Here is a 12,747-nt window from a genome sequence, read left to right as displayed (position 1 = left end):
ACTTTATTGAGTGGAGGCACACCCATGGCACCCATATCACCATAGCACCTTTAAAGTTCCCTGCACTTCAGTGAAAAAAAAAAACGCTTTGTTCAGTTCAAGCTTTCTGCTTTTTAAAAGGAGGGTTTTCCCCTGTCGTCAGGTGCTTGTTCGTGGGGGAATCGTGTCTCTGTAGATTCAGTGTACAGTCAAGAACAGCTCGATATGAAAAGTGTCATGACGTCACTTTTGCTTGAATTAGGCGCTATAACTACAACTAAAATGAAACTGAAATATCACGATGTTGTGAATTATTGCTGTCTAAAATCATCAGTCAAGCAAAAGTAGGCTACTGAGATTCACTATCCAGTCCTATTTACGTGTGTAAATTTAGCTAAAAGCCTCATGAATAACAGCAATTCATCCCTAATCTTGACCTTGCACAAGTTATGAATGTGTCATTCCCCCATTACCTCAACACTCGAATGCTGATTAATGGCAATGACACAGAATAAAGATTAATAAGTGAATCCACAAAGGTTAGTATACTAACAACCTTTACTGTGGTGACTCTCTGTATCTGAAGGTATCCATGTGCAGTCTTTCTTTGGAGTGATGTTGTGAAGTCACTCCAGTTATGCATGGCAGAATCCACACCTACGTGTTTATGTGCACATCAAACGTGTTGTTTTAATGTCCTATTTTACAGTTTCTTCTGCAGTGTAAATTAACAGGCATGTCGGAAAGGGACGCATTGAAAACAGTTCACAGTCCCATGAAAAATCATAGATCAGTTAAAACTACTTTGACGGCTAATATGTCCCCGAAGACAGTCCGATCCAACCAGTCCGCCCCCTGTGTCTCTGAGACATTTCACTGGATATGTGAAAACTTTGACCTGCTGGTGGCACTAAAGGAAAGGTCAGCATGCTGCATCCTCAGGGGAACATGAATGATCAGCCAAAACATGAGGAGCTATTTCCGGAAGTTGAAGTCCCATTCATTCTTCCCATAGACGTTCTGTGACTCACTCACACTCTTTTTTTCAGAAAAGAAAATCAAAACACAACCAGAACATAAAACTTTTGGACTGTTACATTATCTGTGAGATAATCTGTTAAAGATCTCATTTTATGATCATTTTCACGTTCATCCTTTTATTTAAGATTAAAAAAACACACAGTTTTTCTGATACTGTCCATTGCTGCAGCACCTCTACTTACCCTCTGTCTGAAACGCTTTGTTTTAGTGCCTGTGTCTTTAAGACCCCTTCCTGACAAACCCAGTCTGCTCTGATTGGTCAGCTCTCACAAGCCTGAGCAGACACAAGCAACCATGTTTATGCATCAGCTCTGCCGCTGTTTTTACAACCACCGCCATGCTGGGGGGCGTGGCTGATGGCGGTGACTGCATCGCTGTGACATCACAGAAGTCCTAATGGCTCGTTTAAAGGCAGAGTTTTTCTGAATAAGGGCTGAATGCATTCCTCGGTGGATTGAGCTTTTTGAGATTTTCACAGTATTTATACAGCACCTAGACCTGCTTGATGATCAAAAAGATAAGGAAATCTCACTTTCTACAATATGGGACCTTTAAGTGAGGATGTCGCTTAGAGAAAATTTTGAAATAGGAATCTACAGTGGGCAAAAACCCCTTCAGGACCAGCGGCAGACCTTCTCCCTGTAGTCACACAAATAAAAAATACACCTGAAAACATTCAAAGGTAAAGGTGAATCCTGGGTATCCTAATTCTGAAGCCAGCAGTGGTTTAACCTGAGGATTTGTCGACTCTGGCTGTAAAGTCAAATAAACCTGCTAAATGTGGTCATAGCAGTATGTGTAACGTCAGCTGAAAACTACACCCAACGACAACAATAGGTTGGAGGCTTAAAACAGCGGTTTAAATTTACCAGAATAATCGAAACAGCATAAATTTTGTTGAGAAGAAGTAGGGAGCACAGGAAAGGACAGAGTTTCATGGTTTACGACATTAAACCTTTTCTTGTAATGAAACCCCTCTTTTATGTGGAGGCGAGCCAAGAATGTTGCTTTTTTCGTCCTTTTTGTGAAACACTTTCAATTGACCAGCCAGTGAACCCAGCACACGCATACGCAGTCCTTCCTCTGGCTGATATCTGTTTCAGTGTTTTTCTCAGTTTTCTTGCCAGCGGGGTCATCTGCCCCGCTCTGTCTCCCTGTTAGCTACTTTACTGTGCTGGTTGGCTGACTGACACTGGCTCATTATAAGCAGGTGACAAGGACAAGATGAAGATGGAGGGCAATGTTAGATCACTGGAGCCTGAGAGGCAAGTCGTTAGTCCACTGCAAAAGGGTGGGAGGATGAAGACTTAAGTGTTTTTTTTTTCTTTCTTTCTACGTGCACTGTATGTTAAGTGCCTTCGTTGCTGTTATTTTTGTCTATACTGCAGATAAGTGTGAATATTTCTGTGTATGTTTGCAGAACATACATATTGTGCTCTTTATTCTATTATTGTAGCTCAAGATTTGAGATGAGGAACTACTTCCATGTGGCATCATTTTAGGAGTCATTGGACAATTAAGAGAACAGTTTGATATTTTGGGAAATGTGTTTAAGCATTTTCTCTTTCTTTTCTCCTGTTTGTAGTCTTTATGCTAAGCTAAACTAGCCAACTGCTTTCTTGAGCAACATATCCACCTTCCAGGCATGAGAGTGGTAGAAATCTTCTCATTTATCTCTCAGTAAGAGGCTAAATGAGTGTATTTCCCCAAATATCAAACAGTTCTTTTATTATACTATATTGCATTTGTTTAAAGGAATATCTTTGTTGATCTCTTATTAAAGGATAATTCTGGTTTTTAACAATCTAAATCTTAGCTTTGTAGGTTTGGTCATCATTTCTGTCATCATCAAAAATATCATTGCACTCATGTCAACATTCTAGTGTGTAGGTTTATTTAGGTTTCTATTTTTTATGGACAGACTTACTTAAGTAACATTTTTAACCCAAACCATGATCTTTTCCTAAAGCTAACCAATTTTTTTTAGTGCCTAAACCTAAACACACTCCAACAACATTAACCACGTGATGATGAAGGTCTGGGACACTTAGTGCTGGTACTCACCACCAGTCAGATATCTCGCTTTCTACGTCATTGATAATCGACCGATTCAGTTGTTCAGGTATGGTGGACATGTTTCTCCTGCGTATACAATATGTGTGCATGTGTATGTGAATCAGAGGTTAGTGTGACAGCCTGTAGCACGTTCTGCTGTGGCCTCGACTGGGTTACTTTCACTGTTCCCGCTTTGTTATGTTTGACCAATCGTCTTGAGTCTTTACTATTTCTGATCCTCCGTGCTTACAAGGGCTGATAAGTTAGTGCTTTCTTTCTTTTTGTTGCTCTTTTATGTGTCTGGGGCACTGACAGTTATCAGAGCCTGTTATACCACCTGAGGAAACTTAGGAAGGGTCACACGTTGGTCTCAGTTTGTTCGTTCTTCCTATTTATAACCTTTGTTTTACCCGTAGACTATCCTTATCAGACAAGAGTCAATTCTGGTTTTGTGTGTTTATGTGAAGTCTGTTTTGTAGTTTTTTCCATTCCAGCATCTGCGCTTCCTCTGAACGTGACCCGTGCGAAGGCCAAACACCACCTACACGTCTTCCCAAAGTTTAATGCTCCGACCAATGTAATCATGTATACACAGTATACACGGTTCAAAAGGCTAAGTTACGCGAGGACAAGGTCTCCATGGGCTACAGTCTTGTTTTAATTGATGGATGGTATGATGACCAACGCAAAGCCATAGTTAATAGAATATTTCACAAGAGACTGATGAATCACCAGCTCTTTCCAGGCCGTTATAGCATCAGACTATTTCAAGTGTCTGTTGAGTTAAATCAAAGGCATCTCAAGTGGGTCACATGTTTGGATCTATTTTCAGATGTATATTAACTCATGTCTGCAGCTTCAGATTGTGTCTGTGGATTTGGCAGGATATTAAGGAGAGAGCTGTGATTTGTTGCTCCAGTATTCAACTCTGAAAAAATATATATATATACATGCTGATTTAGAAGTTCTTTCCTCAGCCATCCGCTCAGAGACAGAGATAGTATCTTTGAAGAATTGTCTGCAACAACCAGAGCGTATACTTAACGCAGCCTGCACATAGCAAGGCCACATCTGTGTGTGTTTGACTGTCTCCGTATATTTCTACCTCTCCCTCTGTCCTCTTTTTCACATCTGCCTTGACAAAATCATCTGCACTTGTTTTTGGAAATCAGCACTTCCACAAGAACACAGGAAATTATTGCTGTCGTTTGAGGAGGATATTCATTATTCCCTTACACTGGATAAGATCATTTTCAGAAGAAACTGAGATATCTGCCACCTGATGGAACAATAGATGTTCAAGCATCATTTACAAATCAATAACTAAGATACAACAAATTATGTTACTTGCAGAAGGAATAGTTTTGGGATGCTTATTTGCTTCCTTTCCAAGAGTGAGACAACAAGATCTATCATTCTCATGCGCTTTAAAGCTGCAATCATCAATATTTTTATTATTCATGTCATTAGTGGATCAACCTATAAAATGCACCATGAATGGAGTTCTTTTTCATCATGAACCCACTGAGAATTATCACTCAGCTCTGCAGTTTTAGCTTTCAGCTCATTGTTTTGAATTTATGATCTGCACCTTTGCTGTTTTCATTCAGTCTCACCGCTCTCATCAACCTTGTTTTCAGTAGCAGCAGACAGCTGTTTTTGGCAAAAAAAAAAAAAAAAAATCACCAAAAGGCTCCAATAAACCCACTGTACATTCCCCCAAACTTCAAATGGCAGACAGATAAAGTTAATGACGATCTGATGTAGCTGTATAACTGATTTCTGTCCGTCGGAAGAGTATGTAAAGTGTTGCTAACATGTTCACATCTGTCAGTGTTGGGTTTATAGCTTGTTCCACTGCTCCCAAGTGGCCAAAGAGGAAGAAAAAAAATCAATTGGTGCCAGTTTAAAGCACAGAGCCAGAGCATGGTTAGCTTAGCTTAGCATAAAGACTGCAAACAGGGTGAAACGGCTAGCCTGACTCGCTCAAGAGTTCAACAATATTACTTACACACTTAAACCTTTTCTAATGTAAAGTTATTTAACCTGGATTTTTAAAATGTCAGTTTGCTGTTTATGTTAAAGTTATGTTGTGATGAACATCAGCAGGGCACAGTGACTGCGAGCAGGATTCTAGGTCTGTGCTCATTGACATGTTTGTAAAGAAATAACTTTGAGACATAACTTAGCTGAATCATAGTTGTTACTTTGTTTGTCTGTACACGTACAAATTGAACAAACAAGATGCAGGGTGCAGCCTTGCAAACTGTGCTGTGTACACATCCAAAGAAAGCTCCTAGAACCTGAATAATATCAGCATATCCACGTCTTAATCGGAAAACACTCCATTTGGAATGAAGCCTAATTCAGAAAACTGGAATTGGAATGTGCTGTTTACATGACCCGTATCAAGTTTGGAATTGTAAAATTTGGAATAATAGTGGAATATTGTTCGTGTGAACACAGTCGATGTGAAAGGAGTCACTCCTAGAACTCAAATCTGCAGTTCATTGTTCAGCTATCCAGCCCACAGCTTTACTGTATATAGTTTACTCTCCATGCTATCATAGTGTAAAAGGAGAGCTAAGCTTGTTAAAAACACTTTTACAGGATGGATAAAATCTATCACTTTTGTATTCTTTAGTTTTTTGCAAGTGCCATCACGTGTAGCAATGTTTTTATTGTAGCATCTGGTTTGATATCACTCCGTATAACTGCTCCACAACTGAATACGATGCAAAATGGAGAGTAAACGTATTAATGATTCATCCCGATTCCAGTGGGTGAGAGTTATTGCAGGCCATAACTCTTTCTCCTTTGCGTATTTGTGCTTGTGCATGTGTGCGCCTTTGTAGTTGATTTGAGCTTGCCTGAATACCAGTGTATTTCACTAACTGAGACTGCAGCTGGTACTACCATTCTCTCAAAATCTTTCTTTCTTGGATGTGGTCCCACATCCGCTGACTAAGACCAAGCCCTAAGTGCTCTCTTTTATTTTATTTGCAAGGTGGCTGATGTTTACTCAAACAGATAGAGAGTCCAGTGGAATCCAGCTCACCACCTGTGTTTGCAGGGAGCGTCCCTATCCTCTGCGGCTTGTAAATTTGAGACCAACATTGACCAAAGAAAACATTATTCAGAGGTTGAAGGTCACTTAGTTCACTCACAGCCATTAATTATCATAGTTGGTGGAAAAAAAATGTCTAAAAAGTTTAAAAAGTTCATTCCAGCTTTGGCTTGTGACTCAGTATGCCTGCAGAGAGTTGCTTTTTGTCCAGTGTCCTGCCTGGCACTTGAAGTGGCCGTGATGTATCTGTTGTTAACCTGTGTTTTCTGTGTGTGACCAGTGCATAACCTCTCCTCAGCCTCGCTCTCCATGCCTCTAATCTGTGAATCACCAAACCTAGGGAGTGCTACAGTGGAAATGTGCACACTTTGAGCCAACTTTCATATGCAAAGTGTCCAACTGAAATTGTTGCTGATTCAGTTTCGTAACACCAGTAGCTCATTTTTCTTCATAATCCTGCCTCCCCCCCCCCGACACTCCCTTTTTGGACAGTTTAAAGATTTTTCCTCTCTTTCCTCTGAGAATTAACACATAAAACAAGATGAGCGTTTTCTCATCTGTTGGACTTGTGTTGTAACCAGCTGTATTCTTCTCTTGCTTTGCCCTCTGATATCAAAATGCTCATTTCCTAATGGCGCAGCAGTGGTTTGTGGAAGTTACTGAGGGTGTGTCTTTGAGAGACGTGCGGTTTCTCTCCATTGTTTAGCTCAAGGTCTGCTGTGTAATATAGCCAAGACCAACAGCATAGTAAGAGCGAGAGAGCAACTGGAAACTGTCGACCAAAACACTGGACCATACGAGCTCTTTGCTCTTTCTCTTCCACTACTTTTAAATTCAACGTTTTGTTTTGTTTTATTTTTTGTCATAATTATCAAAAAAATGGCAGTTTTTTCTTGGAAATTTGGTCAAAACAAAACAATACATACATCATTAGTGAGCTGCATGTAGAAGAGCTCATTTTTCCTTCCTATCAGCAAATAGCTCAGACCGGAGGATGTAGGATGGACACACAGCATGTCTGTGAGAACAGCAGGGTGGAACTGTCTGGGTACACAAAGACCCAAACTCAGACCTGTGCATCATAATTAGTAAGATCATTAATGCACATTCACACATTAGAACTTCCTGATCTGTCACTGAAGAGTGCATCTTTAACAATATTAAAATATGTACATAAAAAATTCCAACATGCATGCACAGAGTTTGTAAAACTTAATGCTAGTTGTGCAATAGAGGGGTTTCTTTTCAGTCTGTGTGCATGGAATCAGAGAGAGAAAAACAGATAAGAAGAGTGACAGTGATGTAGTCTTTAAATTAAAGGTGCTCCACCTTCACATGAGTCTGCTGCGTATGGAAAAACAAAATATTTCCCAGGTCACTGGGATCTTTGTGTTTCGAGAGAAAGCACTGGGGGTAAGGTAGACGAGTCTTCATGTGAAGACAATTTGTTGTTCATTGAGCAGGAATGTGTTCCATTGGCCGCGGGGGCCATCAATCTTCAAACCAGATTGGTCGACTGGTCAGATGCCTGAGCGCTCCTCTGGGACAGAAGGCAGCCATGTTAACATGGAGAGTGGAGGGGTGTGTGATCGTCTTTCTTTATGTGTCTGTGTGTATGTGTTCCTGTTGAATGAATAAGAAACGATGGAAAAAAGAGGAAGGGAAGAGGAGCAGCATGCTGACTTTGACATGTCCCTGTAGCTGCCCGCCTTGGTGCTGCTGGCTTATTTCTCAACCCGGGTCCTATCAGAGATCACAGGGCTTATCATGATGGATCAGTGTACATTTATCAGCAAAACACAGAACAAAAGACACAAATGTGTCTTTGTGTTCAACAGTCAACTCCTCTGAAACTGAAAGAAGAGCGGTTGCGAGGACATTACAGTATTTGCTCCACCAAGGATACAAGGTGTGTTTTATGTGGGATAGACCAGCCTTGGTCCTTAGATTGCAAAGTGCACCAGAAACACTTACAGAAGTACTTCAAATTGGCATATTGACACTGTAACAGTTGTTAGACCTCAGAGATTTTACTCCAACTAACATACTACAAACTTCAAACATGTCACTTCCTGTGTCACTGAGCAAAAGACACACACATGAATTTTTTAATGCTGTGACTTTCCTCATCTGTTGTGTTGGTGCTGCAGGACATGTGCTGCATGTGCACATTTTACATCTATGTGCGTCCTTTCTGCAGTTTATTGTGCAGAGAGAAGAGTGTGTCACTCATATAAGCTCACACTTCATTACCACAACATCCACGTTATTCCCTTCACGTCAGCCACTGTCTGGCTCTGAAGGAAACAGCATAAGTCATGTGCATGAGCAAAATGGCCAGCAGACTCTCTCTCTGTGTGTGTGTGTGTGTGTGTGTGTGTGTGTGTGTGTGTGTGTGTGTGTGTGTGTGTGTGTGTGTGTGAGTGTGTGTGCACGCCTGCATGAGTATTTATGCATATGTGCACATGTACTCTTATTTCCAGGACCCTTGTTGATGGCTGAACAAAGTATTCTGACACACTGATTCTTCTTCTCAAGACAAGCACTTTTAGCGCAGCACTCCTCCTGCCTCCCTCGTGCTCTCCTCCTCTATCTCTCTCTCTCTCTCTCTCTCTCTCTCTCTCTCTCTCTCTCTCTCTGCTCTGTGCAGAGTTGAAGAGTTGAATCATGGGTCAGCAGTTCTTTGCGCAGAGAAAGCCAGACTAGATTTCCAGATGGTGAAGTCACCACCTATCTCGGCTCATCAGTTTTACACAGATACACCCAAACTCACACTTAAGTGCACACACGTACACACACTCGCGCAGAGCGAATGCCCACACTGTGACTGTAATTGTCCCTAGGAAAAACATGCACAAACAGCAAATAACAACACACGCTGCTGCTGTGCGACTGTACCTGGCTGGCTTCCTCTGACGTCCTGTGTAAAACTAATAGAGACATGTCAGTGTTGTAATTTGTTCCAGGGGAAGAGCATGATGGGAAGAAAAGTGCTGAGTGGACACTTCCGTTAAGAGGGGGAAAACCCACTTAAACTATATGCCTTAATTCCTCAGCCAGTTTGTGTATGTGTGTGTTTGTGTCCACCAGTGGCAATGTGCCAGTGGCTTTGGCCTGCTGAACATCCATTTGTCTTGAATGCGAAGCGCTCAAGCTGAGGAAAATACATCCCAAAAATCCCAAAATCAAGACATCATGTTCAAGCTGGGGGACGTGTTAGAGAAGGTTTCAGTTAATAATGCTAAAGACTAACTGTGTCCAGCTGTTTGACACTGAAACATCTGTCCCAGTGGCTTCATAGATTTTGTTTCCAACATGCGTGTGTGTCTGGGTGTGTATGTGTGTGTGTGTGTGTTGTCATGGCCGCAAGACAGCTGGCAAAACCAACAGCATCAGGCAGAGATAACCTTAAATGGGCCTACAGTCTCAGATCAGAAGCAATGGCATTGCTAAAGGACAGGACACACACACACACACACACACACACACACACACACACACACACACTGTTCTCATCAGACAGAGCAGTTGTTAAACCTGAGGGTTCACCAGCTGATTGGATAATTTGCTGACAAGCTAATTGTGCTAGTGAAATAGGCGCCGTGTAAGCTCGTGGTTCGGCAGAGTGTCCTCAATAGGAACATTTAAAAATGGAGTATTTCTCAGTGCATGATGGTCATCCAGTGTGGGCAGATGCGCCCTTTGTTTACTGCAGCGACAGGGAAAGGACGGGTGTGGAGGTCAGAGTGCTCGTCCCATCTCAGTCCACAGGTTGATTATTTTTACCGCAGTCATTGTCTTTCCCTGACCATACCCATACGTCCATGTCTGGATGATGTTGAAATAAATGACTTTTGAAATGTTGTAATTTTATGTTGAAAAAGATAGTTTTCTTTTATGCCAACTGTCTGGCCGTGGGATTGAACAGATGGGCCTGAGTGAAATGTGCCACAAGCTGCAGTTCATTGAATGGCTACTAGGAGATGACTCAGGTTTAAATTTACAGAAACTCTTCAATTATTTTATTAATGTGTTGAGTGTATTAAAAAAAAGCTAGCTAATTCTCCAGTCAGGTGCCATTAAAGCATTGCAGAGGAAGATGACATTAAAGGAGCACCAGGCCACCCTCAAACAATGGGACATGATGGAGAAAACATGATGGAAATATGTGTTTTCTGTTTGTTTCAGGCACACACAAACATAAGAATATTTCTGCAGTATTTCCACCTTTTTTTTTTTTTTTTTTTGTCAAATTTACACTGTTTCCACTGTGTTTTGAACATAAAAACAGGTGGATGGAAATGTCTAAAAGTATATTTGGCCACAAGGTTGTTTTGATTGACAGGTGTCTCACACATCACAAACAGTGTGGTGGCAGCTCCATTCATCCAACTCCTCCTTTGCCAAAGTTTGGATGTTCTGAACAAAGTAACAAAGATGAGCAGTAAAGCAGGATCATCTTCAAAATGTCCTTCAGCATCAGAAAAATGACATCATTGTTTTTCTGTCTGAGAGCTGACTGGTCTCAGGCTGCAGACTGCACACACACTGCTGTGTCACAACAACCTGAATTAAGAAACACATCTCATCAGGCCTGTCAGTCACACAGGCTGGCTCTCTGCTGCAGCTCCAGACATATTCATCTGTACCAGTCTGATGCTCCTTCAGGTTGATGCTGAAACTTCATTCATCAGTCTTGTTTAATGAAAAAAGTGATGATTCATTAAACATGTGGAGGCTATTTTTAAAAAGGAAATATTTGAAAAGCATCTGCAAAAAAAACCTACAGCCAAAGTAAATGAAAGAAATTAATTTTCAGCTACTTTTGCACATAAGAAAAAAAACTTAAGAGAGAGACTGATTTTTGTTTTTCCAAGAGGAACCAGTCTGCAGAGAGCTGGAAGTGCATTTGATGGTCGGCTGCAGTGTGAGGATGCTTCATCATACTTGTCTCATATTCTCTCTCCTTGTCTTCAGGGCATCTTAAGTTATGTCTGCAGGGTCGTGATCGGGCCTCCAGCCTGTTTCCTGTGGGTCTGCCCTGACTCTGACATGATGAAACTGGTACAGTAAACAACGTTTAAGGAGGACAAGAGAGGAGGAAAGAAGAGCCGCTCCGACAGGTTCAAAACAGAGAAAGATTTAAGATTCAGCAACATTTGTTTTTTTATGGAGGTAAGGGAATTACATAATTAAATATACATTAATTACGTGAAAAACGCACTAAATTGTGAGCACTGTTTAATTTTATTTCATCTTATTTTATTTAATGTATTTTTTTTTTTTTACCCAATTTATAACAGAATGAACTGGCGCTGCGACGTTTATGAAGCTGAAATATTTAGTTCAGCATCTTTGGCTTCTGATTTTTGGCGCATAATTCATCTCGTTTATTTTTCCCGTGATTCAGCAACAGAAGTCCGCCGCGCACACGCGTGACATGAAGGAAGAAGAAATAACGCTCTGGTCTCTGAATGAACTGGAGGTTTAAGTCCGTCTGTGTGTTCTTACGGCGCTTTAACACGGGTGGTTAAAGATGAGGTTTGCATGAAATGAGCCGCGCACAGACCCGGAGAGAGAGGGGATCAGGGAAAACCGGCTGGAAGGTAATTAATAATAATAATAATAATAATAATAATAATAATAATAATAATAATAATAATAATAATAATAATAATAATTTAGTTTGTAATGGTACATTACAAAATGTTAAAAATAAATTAATCATATATTTACTTTTTCACTGTGCAGTTATGAAGGGTTATTTAATTGAAATCAAATGATGTCCGCTTCACCTATTAATTTAAAATATGTCCGAGTTTTCTTTTCTTTTTTCTTTTTTTTTGTTGGTAGTTTTCACGTTATAATAAATCATAAAAGTAAACGAATAACGTGTGAGGGTCGCTGGCCTTTTCTAATGGAAATTTGACCTCCTCTACTGTTGGCTAAATGTTAGTTACAAAATGTAAAACATGAAATATAAATAAAGGATCGGAAGCTGCAGACCTTAAAGCCTCAATCCACAACATTTATCGTCACACGGACCATTAACAGTCAATCTGCCCACAGCTGAAATCAAGCCGTGATCCTTTCTCCTAATCCTCAAAAATCATTCAAACATAACTGCACGAGCTCCAGAAAATGTAATTTATACGAGAGCAGCCATTTTCTGCAGGAGGTGAACGTGTTTCACATCATTTTACTCCTCTTTAAAACGGAGCCGTGCGCGAGGCCGGGCGTCATGTCTCACTCCTGTTTGCGCGCAGGTGAGTCTGATGGTTTAAACAGGCCTTCGCACGATGTCACGGAGGACTTCCTCCACCAGACACGGCTTTTGTGTTTGCTGATGTGGCTCCTTATTTAAAATAATAAGCCTCTGTGTATCTGACTGAAAAATAGCAGCCTCTCACCAATAAAGCAGATTTATAGCTGAACCTGAGTCAGTCATGTTTCTTTGTTCCTCAACAAAGCTGCGAGAAAATTTCAGGTTTTCCATATTAGCCAAAATATAAGCATTAGTATGAGGAAGTGTTATTTTATTGTTTTAATAACTGATGTTAAAATTGGTATGTATTTTCCTCTAAATTTGTGTGTGTGTGTGTGTG

Source organism: Chaetodon auriga, chromosome 6, assembly GCF_051107435.1.
Source record: "Chaetodon auriga isolate fChaAug3 chromosome 6, fChaAug3.hap1, whole genome shotgun sequence".
Lineage (NCBI taxonomy): Eukaryota > Metazoa > Chordata > Actinopteri > Chaetodontiformes > Chaetodontidae > Chaetodon > Chaetodon auriga.
The sequence above is the reverse complement of the archived record's forward strand: the minus strand, read 5'-3'. Positions refer to the sequence as shown.